The sequence below is a fragment of the Macaca fascicularis genome, chromosome Y, assembly GCF_037993035.2.
Source record: "Macaca fascicularis isolate 582-1 chromosome Y, T2T-MFA8v1.1".
NCBI lineage: Eukaryota > Metazoa > Chordata > Mammalia > Primates > Cercopithecidae > Macaca > Macaca fascicularis.
Genome location: NC_132903.1, coordinates 9,772,374 through 9,797,459, shown reverse-complemented (window position 1 = coordinate 9,797,459; position 25,086 = coordinate 9,772,374). Strand labels below are relative to the sequence as shown.

Sequence of the window (25,086 nt, the reverse complement as noted above, 5' to 3'; positions counted from 1 at the left end):
CCTCATAATCCACCTGCCGCAGCCTCCCAAAGTGCTGGGATTACAGGCATGAGCCACCGCGCGCGGCCCAAAAACTGTTTTCATTTACTCCTCAGTGTCTGGCATAGTAGTTGGACTTTACCTATTTAATGCTCAAATCTGAAAGGAATTTTCCCAAGTAAAGCCACCTCTTAGTCCCTCCTAAACAGTGGAAAAAAGTCATCCCCAAATCAGCTCCAAAATCTCTTCTTAGCAGTTTCCTGGTTGTAGTCATGGCACTCAGGAATGTGTAGAATTATTGAAAGAGTCAAGGGATTTTGAGAGGTTTTGGTTTTGTGGATTCCAGAGTAAATCTGCTTTGGAAAGCACTCAGTGAGACTTGATCTAGAACCTGTCTCTGCTGAGCACTTTCCTCTGGGCTGAGAATACAACAGTGAACCAAATCAAGCCCTTGTCTTTCTGTGTTTCTAGTTCCTGAGGCCATGACCCAGGACTGCAGCAGGGAGGGGCTGCAGCTGAGGAGTAGGGGTCATGGTCACAGGAGGGAGTTTCTGACAGGCAGTCATTTGTCACAGGCCTGCGCAAGGGAATACAAATAACATGAAAGGATAAGGAAAATCAACTGACTATGTAGGTATTCTGCCTTTGGGATGAAATGTAGATTACAATCCGGGCTTTAAAAATTGTTAAGCAGCATAGTGAGTAGCATTGTTGTTATTGAGAAATTTTTATATTCGTCAACTCACCTCTTCATCTGGGCACAACAGGAATTGAAAAAGGCTGAAATTTGGTATCTCTAACGTGAGATGCCCAGTGGACATACTTCCTTTTTTTTCCCATTGTGTCCAAAGACATTTCTGAATATCACCATGCAGGTACAAAATATACAACACAGCAGAGAAGTAGATTGCTCTTCCTCTTTACTTTTTAATAAAGAGGTACTTAAACAACATTCCTATTTTGAGATTAGTATTCCATATTAAAAAGCAATCTCATTTAGGAGTAACATTTTTTTCTTCTTGTAGCTAGGGAGGAAGTTACATTTCTGCCTGTGGAAATGATCAACGGTCTCCTCTGGTATTTTAATCAGTGACAAGGATTGAGAAGAAATGGCAGTTGGACAGACAGAAAAACCTGTGTTGCTCCTTTCCTGTTCATAAAACTAACTCAGTCCCTGCTGATGACTTTACAAGTCACAGCAAAAGAGTCAGAGTCCTATGATGAACCTATGAATTTTTCTGCTTATTAGCATTGCTTGCGTTTAAAAAAAAAATAGGTTATGAGTCAGAACCAGCAGAGAAAGCTCAGCATAATTGTCTCTTGGATTGAGGTCTAATTAAACCCTTGAGAAGTAGGAACCTGTGCCAAGATGCAGGGGGCACAGACAATTTACTAAAATATGGACTTTCCCTGGAAGGAATAGAAGTGGAAGAAACAAGCATGTATAGGTTTTCACAAACCAGGTACATGATATTGTGGAAGTAAGTTGCTGGAGTGGTTACTTCTCATTTCAGGAATAAGGAGGAACTGCCATTTCTGTTGGATCTCCAATAGCATATCAGGCTTTGTGAGAAAATGGAAGTGCCACAGGCTGAGGAGGCAGTGAAGGCAAATGCCCAGCAAGGAAGATACAGTCATGGCCAGGCTGCAGTGAGTGGGTTGGTACAGATGAAATATTTCTACTACAAAGTTGGTGCTGGTCTAGGAAATCAATCTGGAAAAAAAAGGTACATTATCAGAGACCAGACTACCATGGCATTGGACTATACCAGAGCAGATATACTATACAGAAGATCCACATCTTCCCCTCAGGAAATACCTGGTGCAGATGAGCACAGGTTGCTGGAAGGCAGAGACTGACTTCAGGGAAAGCCTTGACTGGGCTGCTTCAGTATTCCAGGGAGACAGTGAGGAAGGTTCTTGTAGCTGCAGAAGAGGGAGTGCAAACATGCCAGCACTGGTTGGCTGGGTGAATGGAGGATAGAAAGGGCATGATCAAAACCCGGGAGGCGGAGCTTACAGTGAGCTGAGATCCGGCCACTGCACTCCAGCCTGGGCGACAGAGCGAGACTCCGTCTCAAAAAAAAAAAAAAAAAAAAAAAGAAAGGGCATGATCAAAGGACCGGGACAGTCATGCCTGGGACAAAGCTGGTGCTGAGTGATTTCCACATGAATATGGCAGGAGAGTATTAGAAGTGTGGACGCAAGTCTAGGGAGAGAGACCAGGAGTAGAGGAAAACATATGGAATGGATCCACATCTAAGTAATCCCTAAAAGCCAAAGAAGGGCTGCTATCTGTTTGGATGAAGTAGGTAGTGAACAGTGAGATGGCTGGAATGGCTGGGGGAGGGCAGTGGTGTGATTTCTGCCCTGTTTTTTTGGCATAGGAGAGACTTGAGCATCTTTATGAGAGTAAGAGTTATAAAACTGCTGTGTACAGATATAGGGATCAATGGCTCAGTCAGGGTCCTAAAGACAGGGGAGGGATTATAATCAAAGGCAGAGGCAGAAATGCAGTCTTTGTTTTGGGAAATAGGGAAAGATCTGTGAAGAAGATGAAAACATGTGACATGGAGGGAAGACATGCCAGTTGGAGTCAGCCATGATGAGGGTGACTTATATTCATCCCTGTCAAGAAAATTGGGATGCAGTGGCTAGGAGTACAGTTGGGGGCTTGAAGTCAATGAAAAGAGAACAGTGACTTGAATCAGGTCACAGAGTCTGATACTAGAAGCATCTCTGTTTTCTGTCCTATTAGGCGTAGATCAGAAACAAATTGAAGAACAGAAGGAAGAAGAAAAAATATAGAAACAGCAAGTGGAAGAACAAAGGCAGAGAGAAGATAGAAGGCAAAGTAACTTACAAGAAGCTTTAGAAAGGGAATGAATAGAACTAGAAAAACTGGATCAAGAAAGGGTAACAAATATGACTGGATTTTCTCCAGTAGTTGGTCTGTTGTACACGTTTAGTAAGTACATTGAGCTCAGAGAGGGGAGTCAATTAGTGTCCAAAGTCAGAGGAGTGGCAGGTGCCCTAAAAGGCATCCAGTCCTCTCCTCATCATACAAGCAGCGAGAAAGGCTGCCTAGAATGTGCAGCTTAGGGGTTTGATAATAAAGAATCATTTTTGAAGGTAAATTTTGTCCATTCTCATCTGATCCTTAAAACAAGGCTGTAAGAAAGGTAGACTAGGGGCTGCTCTGGCATGGTGGGAACTGGGGTGCAGCTGCCATGTGCTGGCTAGCAAGCCCCAGTGGTCTTTAAATTCTCTCCTTACTTAAATTCTCCCTAAGAGTACTCCCGGGCTGCATACTCTTACCTGCCGTGGTGCAGCAAGTGTCCCACTGCTCTGCACTTCCAAGGACTCTTGTCATCTGCTTAGGCAGGAAATGTTGTTGCTCGATTACAACCTGGAAGTGGATGGTCTGAAGCATTTGCTGGGGACAGGGGCATCAGTAAACACAACCATGGATCCCTGTGAGCAGTCACCTGTCCACTTAACTGCTGGAGGCAGCCTTGTTGATTTCTTCTCTGGCAGCTGCAATTGGGCCCTGACCTCAATGAGCAGGATGTTTTAGGAGCAGCTCCACTGCACAAGGCAGCAAAAGTTAGAAGCCTGGAGTGCCTTAGCCTGTTTGTAGTCAGTGATGCCCAAATTGATTTATGTAATAAGAACGGGCAAACAGCTGAAGACCTTGCTTGGTCGTGTGAATTTCCAGACCTTGGCAAGTTTCTTAAAACAATTAAATGTATGCAGACAATAAAATCAAGTGAACACTTGATACGGATGATTGTGATCTTGTGATCAGACAGAAATGAAGTTTTGGAAGTGTAGAAAATATCAGTGGGAATAGGAAGTGTTGATTTCTTTTACGGTCACTAAGTTATTTTATTCAAGAAGAAAACTTGAAGAAAAGCCAATGAGTGGTCTGTGTTATATTATTCTCAAATGAAATGCTTTGAGAAATCCTTGCAAGGAGACTAGCTGAGGCCTCTGAAAATACTGTCGTGTTCTCCTAAGGAACTCTTCTTTATGCGAGAAGCTTTCTATAGAAGCTGGTCGGCCCACTGCTTTTGCAGATGGATTTGCTGTCCCGAATATACTCTAATGACCAAGACCAAAAGTGGACCCCTAATGCCTCTAGGGACTGCAGCTGACCACCTAGTAGTCTTCAAGGAAATAAAATTGTTACAAGATGTTTTTCCCCTGGTATTTAAAAGTGCAGTGGTTCAGGTGGAAAAAATGGTAGACGGTGCTTTGCTTCAGAATGCTGCTTTGAAAACAGGGTTTAAAGAAGAGGCTATCAATGTCAGTTAGCTGGCACTAGAAGAACCGAAGAGAGGAGGTGACTGCCAGTCCAAAGTTGCTTTCAGGGGTGTACCCTGCCTCCTTCCTTCCTCTGGTTCTCTTCTTCCCTTCTGTGTCCCGGTTCTGGCCTTAGCAGATGGATTACTCTGTCCACTTAACACACTTGCTAAGTCTTGCTTGAATTACTGCAACATATGAATGTTCCCTGGACTCCTGGCTAATTCAAGTCTAAAACACAGGACACTTGAGGCAAATTAATCCTTTCCTTGATTGAGATGACCTGTTTGTCTTCCACTGATGATAGCAGTGACTGCAATTTTAAACATTAGTTACTGGCATACAGGCTATACTAGAAGGATCTGGATTATACTACTGCATTTTTTAAACACTTAAACATTTTACAAATCTAATTGTGTATTTTTCTGCTTTAGTACCCATCTGTTCTATAGAGGATGATTGAAGAATCAGTGAAGATTGAATTGGAAAATGATTAGAAATAAAAAATGAATTAGGAATGAGTAATCAAGAATGAAAGACAAACTGCTTACAGTGAAAATCTTTTAGAGAATTCTCTAGATAAACACATAAAAATCATCCAGTGGGAATAAGACCAGGAGTTGGCAGATAAGGTGCCAATGTATAGCTTTTTGCTTAAGGGAAAATATTTAGGAGATTTTGATTTGTCAAAGTTTGTAAAGGTTGGGATGGCTCATTGTTTTAGGAATAAGAAAGAAAAGACATCATATAACAAATACATGAGTACTAATATTAATATTTTATATAAGTCTGAATTATCATTTTAAGTCACTGCTGTTTTAGGCTTTTAAATTACTTGCATTTCAAAAATAGTTCTTAAAGAAAAGTATTTTATACAATTAATGCATACCTAATTTCAAAATTCTTCTCTCCCCACTGTGTAATTGGAGCTCAAGAATGTGGTCCAAAAGGGCTCCCTATGGACATGCTTCAATCTAGTGACAAAGTCGAAACTTACTTGGTTTCCCCACACACTGTGTTCCATACACAGAGGGTTACTTTCTCATTTTGTAAGCCAAGAGAAATGGTTAGAAATTTGAGGTTGCCTGTAAGAAGTTATTGAGTCAGTCAGAATTACTGACTATAAAAACAACTGAGTTTCTTAAGTTGTGAAACTGATCCTAATATAATTTATAAGCTAGGGCAGAAACTCCCCAGGGAAGAAATTGAAAACATTATGAGGATACCAGATATACCTGACACAAATTTTTAAATTTTTTACATTATAATTTTTGTCATTCCCTTAATTTAATAGGCTTTTCTCATGAAGAACAAGATGACTCTTGGTAACTACTTTTGCTGCCCAGCTTCTTACTCACATACGATGAGAAGTTACATAACATCTACTTCTCTGTAAATGTTTATCTGTCATCAGACAAAACTCTCAATAAAAATCTGCGTGTACTCCAGTGTGTGTGTTTTTTTCCCATAATTTTATTTGGTACTATAGTGTATGAACCAAGAATAATCTAGTCCAGTGATACCCCTTCTCCAGTCATATAATTTCTCATTCATTACAATAATAATAATAATAAAAAAAGCTGTTTCTTAACCTCTTTATTTTTGTCTTAAATTTTTAAATGAGTATAGCGTATCTTATTGGTCAATTCCGGCCCACATTTTGCAAGATTAAGCTGTGCTCTTTCCTCTCCACAAAAGCTGTGCTCTTTCCTCTCCAGAATAGGGATGCCATCTGTAAAACAGGAGGTCATTTTTCCCAGCACATTTCTGTTTTCTCCCTGAACATAAAAACACAGATTTTTCTAGGCATTAGAAATAGTATGATATAGGCCGGGCGCGGTGGCTCAAGCCTGTAATCCCAGCACTTTGGGAGGCCGAGACGGGCGGATCACGAGGTCAGGAGATCGAGACCATCCTGGCTAACACAATGAAACCCCGTCTCCACTAAAAACACAAAAAAATTAGCCGGGCGTGGTGGCGGCGCCTGTAGTCCCAGTTACTCGGGAGGCTGAGGCAGGAGAATGGCGGGAACCCGGGGGGCGGAGCTTGCAGTGAGCTGAGATCCGGCCACTGCCCTCCAGCCTGGGCGACAGAGCCAGACTCCGTCTCAAAAAAAAAAAAAAAAAAAAAAAAAAAAAGAAATAGTATGATATTGCCTCTGGTCTTTACATTTGATGTCTGTGGTTTGAATGTGTGTGTCCCTCCAGAATTCGCATGTTGGAATTCAACCCCCCTAGTGTGATAGAATTAAAAGGTGGGGACTTTCAAAGGCAATTAAGAGTGGATTAGCGACTGTATAAAAGGGCTCAATGGAACTAACTAAACTCTTTTACCCTTCCACAATTTGAGGACACTGTATTCTTCCTTTCTGGAGAACACAGCAACACAGAGCCATCTTGGAAGCAGAGACCCGGCATTCACCAGACATTAAACCTGCCAGTGACTTGATCTTGGAATTCCCAGCCTCTAACACTATAAGAAATACATTTCTGGTTTTTCTAAGTTACCCAGTTTAAGGTATTTTGTCATAGCAGCAGGAACATACTGAGATAGCATCTTTATTGTGAAACCTTTCATCCTCATACTTAATGAATGTGCTTTAAGTATTTCATTAGTTTATAAATACAGGGCTCCTCCCCTAAATTGATGTCATTTTTATCTCTTAAAAATCAAGTTTTATAAGGCAGAACTGGAAAAAAAAAAATTTCTACTCAAACCTGTAGAGGGTCTTAGATTTTTGTGGCAGGATCACTGTGAATAATTTAGAGGCTTCTTGTGATCTTATCTATTATTTACAGTTTTCCTCTGTTGATTCATGTGACTTAAATAATTGCACAAAATGCTACTTAAATAGAAAGTAGTAAATAGTGTGACAAATAGCACACTCATTGAGCTGCTGACTGTTCTCCTGCCATGCATAAATGAAGGGTGATGATTCAGAGTCAGCACCTCATTTAGGAATAGTCATGTGTCCATAGTGACAAAGGCAAGACCTCACTAAGAAATGTCAGATGCGGAGAATCCAAATTCAGAATCATGTTGATAGATAAGGAGTTCAAACAGATTATGGAATAAAATCCTGAGTAACATATTTAGCTCTGCTACTCAAGAGAGTAGCTGTTAAGAGCTAGATTTCTTTAGATTCCTGAGTAAATCTTTCAATAGACTTTTGAACCTTCAATTTGAAAAATAACCAACTATACACGGATCTTTATTGCTTGCAGTTTGCCCCAGTTTAAGCCTTGTTAATACTGTAGGTATGTTTGGGTGATCAGACCCAACACCAGGCCATGCGGGCTATGAAGTCCAGTGGAGTCAAAGGAATGAGAAAAGACAAGAGAGAAAGTTGGACCAGGGGGTCAATGCTAATATGGAGATTGCGAAGTTCCCGAGCTCTGGGAGCCCATGCTATTTATTGGTGATCAAACAAAGAAACAGGTGGTGAGGATGTGGGGATTGAAAGAAAGCGGTGTGTCAAGTGGATGAGCTACAGCTGTGACGGTGTAACATTTTTCTTTGAAACATATGGCTACTTGAGATAAAGGGAGTGCTAGAAGCAAGGAGACAGCAAGTCCAGACACTTTCCAGAGGCCATGAGGGGTTTTAGACCCTGGCACCCAGACATGTTCCAAGCGCTGCCTCAGCTTCTCTCCCAATGCTCAACTTTTCTCCCAACATGCCCCCCTTTTCTTTTTTGTAAAACTGCCACAGCTATCATTGCTTGTTCTCAATGGTGGCTTTCTCTCCACAGCAGCTTCCATATCTGCAGACTAAAAGGAGACAGCATAAGCATGTAATTATTAGAACAAACTCCATAAGCGTAAGGCTTCCAGTGGTTTTAATCCATTTAAGAGGATTGATTGTAGACAACCCATTGGCTGTCTTCTTCAAAATATCAGTTCCAGGGAGTAGGTTCAAATGAGCCTGAGAGGCTTCAGAAACCTGCTCTTTCAGTTTCACAATATCAAGGGTGAGATTTTCATCTCTACCCTCCAGATGACATTTAAAAGTAACATAACTTTGAATCCAAAAGATCCTATTTTTGTTTTTAAATTAATTGAGCAAGGCAATTGCAGGCTGTGCAGTCCATAATTGCCTGTTGGTGATCCAGCTTCATTTTTCTTAGCCCCTATTCAAAATGGAGTCGCTCTGGTTTGAATGCTTCTTATATATTTCCCCTTTTCCTTTTACAAGAGGACCCTTAATTTTAAGGGTTGCAGAAGAATGAAGGTCCGTCTTCTGTAACCTCTTCATGCTGAATAGGAGCAATGATATTCCTGCCTACCTATTGGGGTCTCTTGTATTTGGGATAGAGAGGAGCTCAGTCAGAAAGCATTGGTCTGTTAAGCATCTGCTGTACCTCTGAATCCCAGCAAAAGGTAAAACCCTGGCACTCCAGCAGTTTCTCAGCTTCCTGTGTAGTTTTCTTGATCTGTCCCCATGTTAAGGGGGTTGATAGCAGCATGACTTCAGTCGGTACTCGTTCCATCGTTGCATTCAGATTCAACTAGGTCATGGCTCATACTAAGGGAACCTGGTCCATGGTTGGGATTCATGGGTCCCTCCAGGCTCCTGTTTCATGGTCATACATATTTGAGGGCACCCACATGGTTTGTTCATCTCCTGCAAAAACAAAAACATACCCTCACCCCCATATTAGTAAATCTACTGAAACAGAAGCAGAAGCAAAGGCTTTTTTTTTTTTTTTTTATTGCTGAAGCATTTGTAACTCAGCATCTGCTTCTTTGGTTAATTACTATGGGGTAAAATGTATCATTGATCATGAGAAGCAGGCTTTTTATTATTAACAGAAGGCATACAGAAAGCAAATCAAGGCTTATCCTTCTTATGCAACAGTATAGCAAGAAAGCAATCCTGAAACCTGCAATTTGTATGGTACAGTTGGGTCTACTAGATGCTGTGGATCATGATAGATCTTCAGATGTTTGATGGGCACCCACAAGGCACTTGATTGTCATCTGGAGAGACACAAGCATATCCTCTTCCCCATATAATTTTCTTTCCTTTTTTTCAGGTCTTTGTATGTGCATCCCTCCACCATATATCTTGTCCAGCCTTTTTATTTTCCTTTTGTCCTGTCAGGTGTTGTTCCAGTATTTTGGAATCATTATCAGGGAGGGCAGGCCTGGTTGCAGTGCATCCATGGGTTGAATTACAGCATTAACAGTCCTCAAATCTGTTAGTATTCTCCATTTACCAGATTTTTTCTTAATGACAAATACAGGAGAATGCTAAGGAGAGAAAGTAGGCTCTATATGTTCCTTTTGCAATTGTTCCTGCACCAGTTATTTTGAAGCCTCCAGTTTTTCATGTTCAGTGACCATTGCTCCACCCAAACTGATTTGGCAGTTAGCTAAACAAGAGGAATTGGAGCTGAAGGCTCAACAATGGCCGCTCCTAAAAATGATATCCTAATCCAGTCCAATCTGTTTGTCCTTCTAAAGGTTTTGATTGGCCATTTTTATTTTTTACTAGTCCTTCTCTTGGGCAGTATCCCATATTTTCCATCATTTGTCTACTATTATTACTATATTGATCCATAGGAATAGATATTTCAGCACCTCATTGTTGCAATAAGTCTCTATTTCATAAATTGACAGGAATAGGTATAATAGTATGTTCGATTGTCCCTTCCTGGCCATCTGGCCCTTAACATGGCAAAATTAAGGAACTTCGAAAAACTTCTGAGGCAGTCCTATGCCAACAGTACCCATGGAAGCCTTTTGTTTGGTCCAGTGTCAGGGCCATTGATTTAAAGCAATAATAGAGACATCAGCTTCAGTATCTAGTAGTCCTTCAAAATCCTTTCCCTGAATAGTTGCTATACGAATAGGTCTTTTGTCAGACAATTGATTAGCCCAATATACAGTTTTTTCTGCTGGATTAGTATTACCAAAGCCTCCTGTTCTTTTCATTGTGCTGCTTCCTAGTTTTATGTAGGGTAGTAGCAACAACTGAGCAATTCTTTCTCCTGGCGAGGCAGAACATGGAGTCAAGGAACGGATAACTAGTTGAATCTCTCTGGTATAATCAGAGTCAATTATTCCTGTATGCACAGTGGCACCTTTTAAATTTCAACTAGACCTTCCAAGTAATAGATAGACTGTTCCTGGGGGTAAGTGTCCCCTAACTCCTGTGGAGACTTTCTTTGGTGGCTCCCCAGGAAGTAAGGAGAAGGGAATTGTGCTGCAGAGGTCTATGGCCAACTGCCTGCTGTGGCGGGGGACAATGATTGTATGTTTGTACGGGCACTGGCTGTGCCGGACATGCCGCAGTTTGTTGAGGCGCCTGAGGCAGGACAATCTTCCCGATTCCTGAAAGAAGTTGTCCATCTTTGCTAAATTTAGAATGACACAGATTTGTCCGGTGATTGCTTTCTTACACCAGGGACATACACCAGGACTTCTCTGTTGATTGATGGTAGGAGCTTTTGCCTTTTTTTCCTTTTCTACATTCCATTTTTGTGTGTCCAATTGCCCACAATTAAAGCAAGAGCCTAAGAAATGGGGCATATTCTTTCGTACTTTCAATGCCGTCACAGCCTGAGCTAAAAGAGTAGTCTTATGAAATTACCTCCAATGCCATCGTAAGTCTTTATATATTCAGCTAAACGAGCCTTTCCTCTCAGTGGTCTAATAGCAGTTTGACACTCTCCTTTAGCATTATCATGTGCAAGAAACTGTATTACAACATCCTGAGATGTTTTATCAGTTGTGGCTTTATACACAGCCTCTTGGAGCTGAGCAATAAAATCAATATATGGTTCTTTAGGTCCCTGCCAGACAGAACTGAAAGAAGGATATTTTTTCCCCTGTATCACTTATCCAACACCAGGCCGTGGGGTCTATGAAGTCCAGCAGAGTCAAAGGAATGAGAAAAGGCAAGTTAAGAGAAAAAGTGGTACCAGGAGGCCAATGCTAGTATGGAGGTTGCAAAGGACCCGAGCTCTGGAAGCCCACGTTATCGATTGGTGATCAAAGAAAGAAACACTTGTGAGGATGTGGGGGTTGAAAGGAAGCAGTTTATCAAGTGAATGAGCTACAGGTATGATGGTTTAGCTTTTTCTTTGAAACATATGGCTACTTCAGATAATGGAGTGCTAGAAGCAAGGAGTCAGCAAGTCCAGACACATTCCAGAGGCCACAAGGGGTTTTAGACCCTGGACCTCAAACATGTTCCAAGCGCTGTCTCAGCTTCTCTCTCAACACTCAGCTTTTCTCCTAACATAGGTCGATGGAATTTATTTGTTGCAAAATTTGTCAGAAAAATTTTTGCTTTATATAGAGAACTACAGAGGTGCTGGTAGCAGTTTTATGCCCAATACAGCCCAGTGGATTACAATATTTTCTTAAATTGCTGAAGAGATTCCTCCAGAAATGAAACAAGTAGCACTCACAGACTTGATTTCTATACCAATGTGAAATCCTGACTATGCACATTATTCAATAGTGACACCATACTGAGGACAAAGAAAGATAGGATTTATGTATGGTAAAAAGGCAAGTGAATGAAGCTGTAATTTTATTTCATTAGTCTTAGTACATCCACAACTATTTTCACCTAAATATCTTTAAAATAAGCATGCACAAGTATTGACTATTATTTACAAATATTTATTCCAACACTTGAATAGAACTATAGGGAGCCCTTGGCACTGATTGAAAATGTTGATTCACTGTTAGGTTACAAAAATTTATACATAGCAAAATTTAATTCTCTTTATATTAAAATATTAGACTACTTAAACAAAGCTTTCAAAAATTTCTGGTAATAGCTATCAGAATTAGAAAAGTAAAATTAGGCTTGAGACACTGCCTATTCTAGAGCACTGGACTCTGATGGCACCACCACTGCTGGAAAGAATAGTTAAATCTGTCATGCACCTGGAACACAAAACACTAAGCTATTTTTGAATAGCTGTTTTACACAGATGAGATCTTCTCTGAATTAAAAAAAAAAGAAATCCACTGATACATGACACTTGATGTTCAAATTTAATAGCATCCTGATAAAAATGTGCTTCCTTCCTCAATTTTGAATACATTTCTGCCCATATATGTTATAACAGCCAAATCACAAGTTAACTCTTAACATGAATATACACAGTTAATCCTGTATTAAGCAACCCATGTGAAAAGGACTGATGTATCCAACAGTTATATAGATTATTTCATAATGAACAAGACAGAGTTTACCATCACATATAGTACCTATAGTCACATAATGTCTGGAACACAATTACGAAGAAGCAAGTTTCTTTTGAAAATGTGTTAAACTCAAGCAGTTTTCTTGCTGAACATCAAACTTTATTATTCCAGAAAACTAAGATTTAGATAAGAAAAAAATGAAATACCAACCCTAATTTAAATTACATCTTCAAGTCTGTAAAAATAAAAGATTAGAAGTCTATGGTCAGTTTGAAATGAGATTTTAGATAGTTGGTATGAAACTGTTTACCCAGACCACTGAAAAATGGTTTAAAATGGTGCTCATTTTAATAAGGTAACACTTCTTAATTAAGAAAAACATTTATGGAACAAAATTCTGTGAAAGATATTTGGGTCTCTGGGTATGATATAAATTCTTAGAAATTTAAACAAATACTCCTTAAGGCAGAACTGACATGTATTTCCTAAGGATAATGAAAACCAGATCAGTATTTTGTTGAAATAAGACCTATTTAAAAATTGTACTTGGAAGCTTTTCAATAAGTCAGAATCCAGATTCTTTACTAATAGGTAATAAAATTGCTTCTGGAAAGCTTGTCAATGAGGCATAATCCAATTCTTTAGTAGTCAAGTCAGCAGAATTGTAGCTAATATTAGCATTATTGAATAACATTCTTATTGACTCAAGAAATTAATTGGCCCTGGACTTTGGCAGAAAAGCTAATTTGAAGTCAGTCATGAGAATTACATTATCTTTGAGCCAAAGTTTAACAAATGTCAGCTATCAGAATTGGAACTTCACACTAATTTCATTTTATTTTCTATGTCAATAACACTTATTTTAAGGCAGATGGCATATATGTGAATTTATGATCTCATCTTTTGATGCTGACATGTCCGAGGTCCCTATGAAGGAGTATAACATATTCCATTGAGTGTCTTGTTAGAACTCCTCTAACAATAAATGTGAACCTGCCACAAATTTCCAAAGTATAAACAATCATTTTGTCAAAGTGTTGCCTTAAAATGGCTAACATGAAACTGCCAGTATTTGTTCTAAAGGAAGCAATTTACCCTCTGGAAAATACTGAGATACATCCCAGCAGCTTGAGAGATAAAGTGAGGTATTTGAACATCTACATTAGTTTGGTAGGATACGCATTTGTACTTCAGAGCAGTTTTCTGATGATGAGTCAGAGCGGTAAATGTGTCAGCCAAAACACTGTGGCAAATATTTATATGTAAGAATTAAGTTATTATTTTTACTGAGACTGGATATCTTGCAGTTCCTGCTCTTTCTTTTCTTTGATATCCAGGTAAGCCTGCATTTTGCCAGCATCTAAGTAAGCCCAGTTGGAAAACAGTATCATGTGAAAGTGAATCTTGAAGGAAAGGGTGAACATGATGACTAGTGAGCATGTGAGAAGGCAGAGCGAGGTGCTAGTTATATTAGATGGACTTGACTTTAAAGAGGATGAGGGCTATTTTTATTAATACTTGCTCTATGAGCAGAGCTGTCAAATTGTTAAAGCATGCTGTGCTAGTTGGCTTCACATTAAAAGGCTGATGAAAAGTTAGTACACAAACATTGCAAAGTATTTCTATTAACCACTGAATAATGTCTGTATACTCATCAGTCTAGATGAGGGATATATTAAACACCTCTCACTTCAATTGGGATTTGTCTACATAAATAGATATCCACCAAATTTGCCTCAGGCATCTATTGAGACAGTGATACAGAGGCATTTAAATTTGTGTCTGTTATCTTTAAATTTTTTTTCATATTTTGATATTTCATATTTTGTCTGTCACTTTTTATGTTATCTACAATTGTCCCTCTTTATTCCTTGCATTTTTCCTAAAATTTTCTTTTGTCTAATATAATATCAGTGGCCTAACTTTTTTGATAAATAATTGTTAGTTTTCTCTAAACCTTTATTTTCAAAATTTCAGTGTGATTATCCCTAGGCAGAAGAAAATTTTTACTAATCCAATCTAATGTTCAAATATAAGTTTAAACAGTTTACAACTAATATGGTTACTCTTTTATCTACATAACTAATACCTACTTAGACAGTTTTTTATTTACCCTAGAATTTCTTTGTCTCTGGCTTTGTCTCCTGTCTATCTGCTTTTGTTTTTCTCTCCATCTCCTCACCTGTCACTGTTTTTCTAATTGTATTGATTTACTTTTCTTACTCGTATTTATTTATTTTCCTGCTTTTGACATTAATCACCATATTTCTCTGCTTTCTGTAATCAGAAGGACCCAGTTAGTTGACTTTTTTTAAACAAACTAAAACATATTTCTATCCCTCTTTAAAAAATTCTTGCATACCTCTTTCATTTTGGGATTTATTTTTCTCTTTGCTAAAAATAAAACTTTTATGCTTCTTTTCCATGGCCTTTTCAAAAGTCTTTAATATTGCCAAATATTAAAGTTGAAAAATGTTATTAAATATTAAATAACTTAGGTAGAATAATATCCTGAGTAGACATTATTTTCATAATTTGCATTTTGCCCTTTCTACCCATTTTTTTCTTCTGGTGTTTCTTATAAATGTATATGAAAGCTTCCAACTTTGAGTTCATCTTTCCTAACTTCTCTTCTATATATGGTCACCAGATATAATACAGGATTACCAATTGCATTATCATTTTAAATAAGCAACAAATAGCATTTAACATAATTTTCAATATTCTAGTAATTTAGTACTATTCTAAATATTGCATGGGACAGGTTTATACTAAAAATAAAATGCTTTGTTATTTGTCAACAAAGTATCAAATTTCTAATTGAAATATGACATTTAAATTCCTGTATTTTCCCCCTACACCTGGCAAACTTACCTTCAGATCTCCTTAGGAAATTACTTATTCTTGCTATATTTGTGCTGAATCTAGTGTAAAAGAAACAACCAAAAAAAGTTGAGTTCCTTTAGTATATGGTTCATTTTTCAATCACGTATAATTGTCTATTTAAAAAATTTATTTTTGTCCTCCTACCCACCTGTTTTGCTTTTAGATTCCATTTATTCATCTCAGAGAACACCTAAACTACTTATTATGATGACTTTTTTCATTCCATTTTTTATTCTTAAGTGTGACCTTTAAATGTGTCTTCCTTGGCTAACTCTTGGGGCATGGAATATCCATTCATGAATTAGTAATGTTGTCTTTGAGGTGGTAAAGCAATCTTAAATTCTTAAATGTGAAGTTATTCTTAGGGGGGTGCAGTTTTATGTTAATCTTTCCAGGTTTTTAAGAACTTAATTGTTCAATCTAGTATTTTATACCAGTTTCTGCTTTTGAGGTAGTTATATATTGTAGACAATATGAAAAATCTAACCTCGGTCTACAATATCACACAGGTCAGCAGTTGTGATACGAATCTTTCCCCTCATGACTTTGAAGGAAAACTTCATTCTGTGTTAGATCGTAGTATCCATGGGCAATGGATTTCCGTATTGACACAAATATTTCAGCTAAATGTCTAAATAACACTTTCTTTCACCAATTATTAGGCAGGGAGCCCAGCCCCATTGGACGTAGAAAGGGTCTCTTTCCTGGGAATATATCCAAATTTACTTCTCAATTAACTATTTCAATGAACTGCAAAGTTTAATCTCAAATTAATAGTATTGGAGTCCAAACCTCAGAGCTGTTTTCTTTCTTGATACCCAGTTTGATTTTTTAAAAAGAAATTTCTTTTATAATCACTTGCTTTCATGAGATTATTTGCAACTGTTCATAAGATTTCATAAGATTATGTTGCAGCTGTTCACTTTGCAACAAAGACCTAGAAATGAGTGCTTGGTTTCTATTAAATCATGTATTACTTAACAAATAAAACCTATGAGAAAGATATTATTACTATATCTCTACTGCAGTTGAAAAATAACATATTTTTGGTTATATTTTCTGGAAGCATTGCTGACATTATTTTTCTCCCAAGTGTATGGCAGGTATTTCATTAGTTCTTCATTGACCAATATTATTTATGTGCTAAAAATCATTGGCTTTTTCACATATATTATAAAGACTTCTTTGAGATTATTTAATTTTAGTGAAGATTTTATTTTATAAAATCACTTCACTGTAGATATATTGTAATATTTCATTCTCTGTAATCATATCTTCCCACATTTTGCTTTACGGGATTTTGTCTGCATGATATTTTAAAAGCCTTCCTCAAACTTTGACTTCCTAGGACTTCCAGTTACAATGCAATACCCCGGTGTTTCCTCGTAACAGCTAAAACACCACAGACATAACAACAAGAAACAAAGACAGACTCTGAAAGGTAGAAAGAGGAAGATAGTTTGTCTAGGGTCTTTAGGAATTCAAGAGTAATACTATGGTAAATTTACTGGGTTTTCTTATTACCTTCAGTGTATCCCAGGTGATGGACTATAGAGGCTTCCAATCCAGAATCTCCATTAGGCACAGACTTCAAGGAAATCCTGTTCTCTCCCAGCCAAAGGACCAGGAGAGGATGACTTAACCACACACAACCACTCAAAACCCTTCTATGGGAATAACCGAGCTATTCCAGACAAACACCACAGAAAAAACTACTACGGCAGTTTCTGTGGAACCATGTACAGAGATGAGCTTCTCCCAGATCAGTGATGCTCTGATTCCCTCCAAAGGCAGAGTAGGCAGCTAATCTTCTTTTACCCACCTAGAGTAAACAGAGGACAGCATTCCAATTCCCTAACCAGGGTCAGCAGAGTCCAGTAGCAAGCTGAGCATCCAGGTCAACCCAACCACACAGTTTTTAAAGAGCCGGAGCTAAGTGGGGTTGATTGCACTGTGCTTCTTACCTGCCCTCCCCACTATCCTGTCACCAGGCTCCAGTGGGGAGTTAAGCATCTACTACCACCCAACCTCCTAGGCACTGAACAGTTGAAGTGAATCTAAACTAGTCAGCACTCTGCCATTTCCCCACAGCACAGGTCAGCAGTATCCCAATTTAGCAACAGTACCATCTACAATTGCTCCAAAGTACATGAAATGCTTTGTAATATATTAAAACAAAACAAAACAGATATGGCATCTGTGTGCTGAAACATATAAAACACTGGTGAAAGAAATCAAAGCAGAAATAAAGGGAGATACACTGTGTTCATGGATGGGAAGACTGAATATATTGTGTTAGTTGTCCCCAGTTTGATCTATATATTTGATGAAATTCCTATCAAAATCTCAGCAAGAATTTTTGTAGACAAAGCAAACTTACATCCTTGGATAGCTAAGACAGTTTTGAAAAAGAAGTATATAGTGGGAGGAATCCATCAGCATTTCAAGGAATTATTGCACAGCTAAATTAATCATGACAGTATGGTATTCGCACAGGGATAGATTCATATAAAAATGGAGCCAAAGAGAAGGCCCAGAAATAGAACCACACTGGTATGGTTATGACCAATTGATACATCACAAAGCTGGCAAATACAAGTCAGTGGAAGAAAAATAGCCTTTCAACAAATGGTGCTAGGGCAAGTGAACATCAATAGGTTTAGGGAAAAAAGCCTTAATATAAACCTCATACTACAGAAATTAACTTAAAATGACTTATGAACTTGAATGTAGTATAAAATTATAACACTTTTTATGAAACATTTTAGAAAAATATCATAAAGAAAATTCAAGTATCTTAGATGTAGCAAAGAGTTACTACATTTTATACTAAAGGTATAAGCATAAAAGGAAAACTGATAAACTGGATGAACTCTAAATTAAAAACTTCTGCTTTGTGAAAGAACTTATGAAGAGACTAAAAAGCCAATCTGCTACAGAAAAGTGTACTTTTCCTGCTGATAGCTGGGGACAATGGGAGGACCAGCTGCAGAGAGCAGTACCTTCTCTGCCGAGAGCAGCAGCTACTGCAGAGAGCTTCTGAGACCTGCAGAGACATTTAAATAACTTACCTGCAGAGAGAAGCCACCTTCTCCAGGGCCTTCTCTCTGCTGAAAACTGAATGCTCCATGGGAGGACCTCCCTATAGAGAGGAGCTACCCACTCCTCTGAGCTCTTTTAACGCTAAATAGAACTTTTCTTCTTCTTCACCTTTCACTTGTCTGTGTATCTTGTTCTCCTGCATGCAGGACAAGAACTTAGGCAAATGCACCATGGCCACAGAGGTTTCTGGCCCAAAAATCAACATCTCAGTGATCCTGTAACAATAGCACTGACATTTCTGTGTTGATATTTATCATGTTGTTTCATTGATGTGCAGAGCTTCCTATTTCTTGTCAAGATGAGAGAATTTTTATTTTCAAGTTAAACATTTGGGAGACTACTAGGAGACACTGGGTCTTATTATGGCATTCTGTTTTTCGTTTGTACCTGGCTTTGTCTGAAACCAACATAACAGAGGAAAGGGTATGCTTGTCAACTAGCGGCACAATTCCAATTTCCCTTTTTCTGTTTGACATGCAAGGCAGGGCTCATTACTGATAAATAAATATCCAGATTCTAGCTTCAGAGGTCTGGGGTGCTTCATTACTGCCTGGTAGAATGGATGTTCCCATTTGGACTTTGTTGTCCTGGCTAGGATTTTTATTTTGCTTTGTTTTGTGCTGCGTAGTTTGGCTAAAGTAGGATGGTTATTATAAAAATTATTTTTGTCTTAGTAAAATGTTCCTTTCCTACCCCTTGGCTATAAAAGTTGGGCTTTTAGGGGAAATTTTTGTCTTGGCTTGCCGCAACCTGTGCCTCCTGGGTTCAAGCCATTCTCTGGCTTCAGTCTCCCAATTAGCTTGAATTAAAAGTGCCCACCATTATGCTTGGCTAATTTTTGTATTTTTAGAAGAGATGGGGTTTCACCATGTTGGCCTAGCTGGTCTCAAACTCCTGACCTCAGGTGATTTACCTGCCTGGGCCTCTCAAAGTGCTGGGACTACAATCATGAGTCACCATGTCTGTCCCAAATTTTTATTCTTTTTAACATTCTTCATGTTCAGCGTTTAACCGTGTATATCACAGTACCCTCTGAAAATACAGTTTGAGAAGTAAAATGTGGTATATATCGTAATACCCTGTGGACATAGGTGAAATGACCATTGTCTTGTGTCATGATATGCCAGGATAAAGAGTCAATATTCTCCGTGTACATAATTGATTCTGAACTTTTTCTATTTAGGCACAACTTAAAAATATATGCATATGGCAGGATGGCAGTAGTAGATTTTCAGCCTGAGGAATCTGGCTGTCCAAATCCATACCCCATTCCAACCCCAGCTTTCCCAGAAAACTGAGTGATAAATATTATTAGGCCTTAGCTTGTGACACCAGAAATTGTATAGTAGACCAAATCCACCATGAAGGCTGCTTTTGAAAAGCTGTGCTGCTGGGATCCCCAGTGTAATCCATTTCAGCACCACAGCTGGGAATCTCTGCTGCAAATAAAAGAAAGAGTAATAAGCACACACCTAATTCTTTCAGGCAAAGACCTGTAAGTCAAAGCAGAAGACGAAAAATAAATTTGAGAAGAAGCAGGGGAAAATCAGAACTAGATCTAAAAAGCAAGCATGATAGAAGTGATAACCAATGACACTAGTTTTAGTAAGTCAAAATTATTGCATCTGTAGTGAACAGTACTGTGACCTACCCTTGAACATCACACACCGGGGCCTATCATGGGGAGGGGGGAGGGGGGAGGGATTGCATTGGGAGTTATACCTGATGTAAATGACGAGTTGATGGGTGCAGCACAGCAACATGGCACAAGTATACATATGTAACAAACCTGCACGTTATGCACATGTACCCTACAACTTAAAGTATAATAATAATAAATAAATTAAAAAAAAAAAGTTGTGGTGAAGAACAAAGAGTAAAATGTAGTGCCGCAACACCATGAATATTCTTTTTTGACAATAAAAATAGATTCTATGGTTTTGAGTCCACAGTCAACATTGACTAATTCACATACATATGTGTGTGTATAATGTACATACATACAAACACACATACATACATATATCAGGTACTGTGTTACATCAGTGCTGAGTGTCCAAGACAGACAAGAAAACTAATCTGTTAGATAAGAAGCACCTCCTGGAAGGAGTGATGTCTGTGCTACAGGAGCCTTAAGCAGGCAAAGAGGGAGAGAGCTTTTTAACTCCAGGAAAGAAATGGGGCAAAAGCTACCAGATGAGAAAAGGCATGGCTGAAAGTGGAGTTGCCTGAATGTTGCTTCAAATGGACAGTGATGAAACAGAAACACATGAAGTTGAAAGGCAGAAATATATCAGGTCTTGAAAGGATTTGTTTAGTTATGCTGAGGATATAGGTTCAGAATATAGAAAGTATTAAATGCCAACAAAAGAATTTAAATCAGACTTTGGATGGAGCATGAAATCAATGCAACAAAAATGTGCATTTAAAGGCCGGGTGTCATGGCTGAAGCCTGTAATCTCAGCACTTTTGGATGCTGAGGTAGGTGGATCACCTGAGGTGAGGAGTTCAAGACCAGCCAGGCTAACATGGTGAAACCCCATCTCTACTAAAAATACAAAAATTTGCACGGTGTGGGTGCACATCTAATCCCACCCACTCAGGAAGTTAAGGCACAGAATTGCTTGAACTCAGAGGTTGAGGATGAAGCGAGCTGAGATTATGCCATTGCACTCCATCCAGCCTGGGCAACACAGCAAGACTCTGTCTCAATAAAACAGAAGGAAAATGTGCACTAGAAAAGGTGAAAGGTGGACTCTTACAGGAGGTAATTAAAGGCACAAGCCTGTTGGAATGCTTTGTTGGAAGATCAAAAAGGTCTACTGATAATGCCAGCTGAAAATTCTACCATGTGCCTACAGTGATGCAATCCATGAGCAAAATATCATGTGAAGTTTATTACCCAAGTGATGACACAAATAATTGTGATCATGGTTACTGAGCTCACTAGGTATGAATTGTAATGAAGAAAATCTTTGCCAACTAAAATTGAAGTTTAAAATAACTAAGAAAAAGTAATTGAGAAAATAGTGAAGTATATAGTATGTATTAACCTTTCTCTAGATTTTCTGTGTGTGCACATCTATTCTTTTTTTGCCATCCTAATTTAGGCCATCATTTGATTTATGCCAGACTACTTGGAAGTCAGTTATTACTCTTTTCTAACTCCAATTCCTTCTTTTTCCCTTGCCTGCTGCAATGGTTTTGAATATATAAACATATGTGTGTGAATTAGCCAATGTTGACTGTGGACTTAGAAACCATAAAATCATGAGGGTACACCCTCATGGCTGGATTGATAGATTATCTGAAGAATAGGTTAGTTATTGTGTGAGTGGGCTTTGGAACAAAGGATGAGTTTGGCCCTGATTTTCTTTTTATCACATGTCCTTTACTATATGATACCCTCCTGCCATGTTGCAACATAGAAAGAAGATCTCATCAGATGCAGCCCCTTGGACTTCCCAGTCTTCAGCATAATGAGCAAAATAAGTCGTTTTACAAATTACCCAGTCAGTGGTATTGTGTTGTTGCAGCAGCAAATGGACTAAAACACTCTATTATTTCTTCCTCTTTAGATAACTAAATAAACTAACTTACAAAGGGTCATGTCAAAAAGCCCATGTATTTTTTTAAAATGCAGTACAAAAGCCTGCCACTGAAACAAAGCCCCATTTTACTCTTAACCATGTTTTTAGAAATAAAGGGGAAACAACCATAAAGGTCAACATGTAATTTTACTGTTCAGTAAGAGAATTGCAGGAATTTTTAATGTTTTTGTTAATGTAAATTTCAGTCTCTGTTGTCATGCATACTCTGGTACTCTTTTGGAGGAAGATCAGTTGTAACTAGGGTGATATTTGTCCAGTAAAGATGGTTGAAGAGTTGGCCTGTAACGAAAGGCAACTGATGTATCAGCTATTGTAGTCATTCACAACCATGGGTTGCCTGCTGGTAGCAGGTTAGAGTAAGGAGCCTCATTGGCTGATAATTCAGGATATCTGTATGGAAAAGTAGATGGTTTCACTATCAGCCCCGAAAAAGTGAGATACAATGTAGTATTGAGAAGCTGTGGTTGTAACAAAATTCACAGTGTGGCCATTTGCTTACATGTCACTGCTATGAGAATGCATATGAATATGCATCAACTGATTTAAAATAGCATGTTGATCTGTTCTAATTTGTCCTGATTGTCCAATTCAGTTTGAAATGGAAGAGGAGAGAAACCACTTCTAACTGGGTCAGGTGAACCAGCAATTCCCTGATTGACAGAAGATTTCCTTGTTAGAGTCATATTTAAATTCGTAGATGTTGAAAATGAACTTTCTCCACTAGTTTCAGCAGCTAAGACAGAATTATGTTTGTCTTTGTTAGCCCCTGCTCTAAAGTGCTTTTTGAAATATTCAGTGAAGTAGATACAAGAGAAGCATTTTTAATCCTAATTCTTCTTGTCTTTCTTATTAAAAGTTGGAGACAGCCACATTTGAAATTTGGATGATAATACAACTTTAAAACCAAGGAGAAGGTAATTCAGTGCCATTTTAAACCAAGAGACAAGTAATAATAACAAACATAACACAAAAAATATCACTCAATATCATCAAATAATGAATGAACATTGGTTACTATCTTTAAGAACATGCTTGTTGGGGAAAAAACACTCAAGTTTTGAAGCCCTCAAGTGAAAACATGTTATACATTAATAGTAACATTTCACTAAGTGACTTTGGTATCTTTATTTGGAGTTCACTGGTAAGATTCAAAGAACTCAAACAAATTTACAAGAAAAAAACAAACAACCCCATCAAAAAGTGGGCAAAGGATATGAACAGACATTTCTCAAAAGAAAACATTCATACAGCCAACAGACACATGAAAAAATGCTCATCATCACTGGCCATCAGAGAAATGCAAATCAAAACTGCAATGAGACACCATCTCACACCAGTTAGAATGGCGATCATTCAAAAGTCAGGAAACAACAGGTGCTGGAGAGCATATGGAGAAATAGGAACATTTTTACACTGTTGGTGGGATTGTAAACTAGTTCAACCATTATGGAAAACAGTATGACTATTCCTTAAGGATCTAGAACTAGATGTACCATATGACCCAGCCATCCCATTCCTGGGTATATACCCAGAGGATTTATAAATCATGCTGCTATAAAGACACATGCACACGTATGTTTATTGCAGCACTATTCACAATAGCAAAGACTTGGAATCAACCCAAATGTCCATCAGTGACAGACTGGATTAAGAAAATGTGGCACATATACACCATGGAATACTATGCAGTCATAAAAAAGGATGAGTTTGTGTACTTTGTAGGGACATGGATGCAGCTGGAAACCATCATTCTCAGCAAACTATCACAAGAACAGAAAACCAAACACCGCATGTTCTCACTCATAGGTGGGAACTGAACAATGAGATCACTTGGACTCGGGAAGGAGGACATCACACACCAGGGCCTATCATGGGGAGGGGGGAGGGGGGAGGGATTGCATTGGGAGTTATACCTGATGTAAATGATGAGTTGATGGGTGCTGACGAGTTGATGGGTGCAGCACAGCAACATGGCACAAGTATACATATGTAACAAACCTGCACGTTACGCACATGTACCCTAGAACTTAAAGTATAATAATAATAATAATAATAAAAAACAAAGTTGTTAGCAAAATTTCTTAAAACACTGAAAGTTTAGTGCTCAACCTGCAGTCAATAATTTCAAAAAATTAAATAATTTTTACCTTAATATTTTATGTAATTTTTAAAAGTTGATCTTACTGCATGTATTAACATAGTTACTGATGTACAAAATGAAATTACATATATACTCTATTTAAAGTGGTAACCAAAATATTTTGAATACCTTGCTTAAAACAGGAATTTTTTCTTCTGCCAGAAAGTTGACTAGAAAAGCAGATCTTTGAAAATTCTGTCGAATTGTACTAAATCCATAAAGGTTGAGCTGTAGAACTAAGCTTTTCATACTGTCAGTTTCAAATATTCTGTAAGGGGCCTTTGTTTACAAAATTTCTTTCTTGAAGAGTTCTTCATTAATCACTATACAAGTTTCATTCTTATCCCATGAATTAGACTTGAATTAGTCACTTTCAACTATTTTCCAAAGTTTACTGGGAAAAGTCAGAGAAAGAAAATCATTATCTTTATCTGACTCAGAGTCACAAAGTGTAACGTGGCCTTTTTATCAAGGATCCTTGTGGCAAAACCTGAAAATCATTTCTTCAATCTTTGTGCTTAAGGCTGAGTCCCCAGGGATTATGTGTTCACGCAATGGAGACCTAGTGGAGGCTTCTGAACCAGTTGATTCATCTTTGGGAGAAACATCTTGAGTTTCTGAAGAAACATGTGCCATCTCAAATAAGTAATTATTAGCTACTTTTCCAGCCTGCATGTGTTTCAAGACTGCAGCTTCAAATGCTGCTTCAGTAGGTCTACTCAGGTAAAGTAATCTAGACCATCACAGGGGTTTCCAACCTGAGTAGCAATGGCATCACAAGAGGACTTTGGTCACCTAGTAACAAACATACAAATTTGGCCAAGAGTGTTTACTTCCCAGTCTTAGAAATGTATCTCGTGAAAATAAAATACAGAATGATTACTTACACAGTATA

At 38.3% G+C, this 25,086-nt stretch overlaps 3 pseudogenes; 2 read left to right on the top strand and 1 right to left on the bottom strand.

The window, feature by feature from the left end:
* The window catches only part of LOC141406942 (centriole and centriolar satellite protein OFD1-like), a 60,882-nt pseudogene extending 55,269 nt beyond the window's left edge, over positions 1-5,613 (top strand).
* On the top strand, positions 3,368-3,842 carry LOC141409555 (ankyrin repeat domain-containing protein 37 pseudogene; annotated as a pseudogene).
* Positions 5,614-22,278: 16,665 nt separating the features above from the next.
* LOC141409554 (heat shock transcription factor, Y-linked-like) lies at positions 22,279-24,827 on the bottom strand (annotated as a pseudogene).
* Positions 24,828-25,086: the final 259 nt, after the last annotated feature.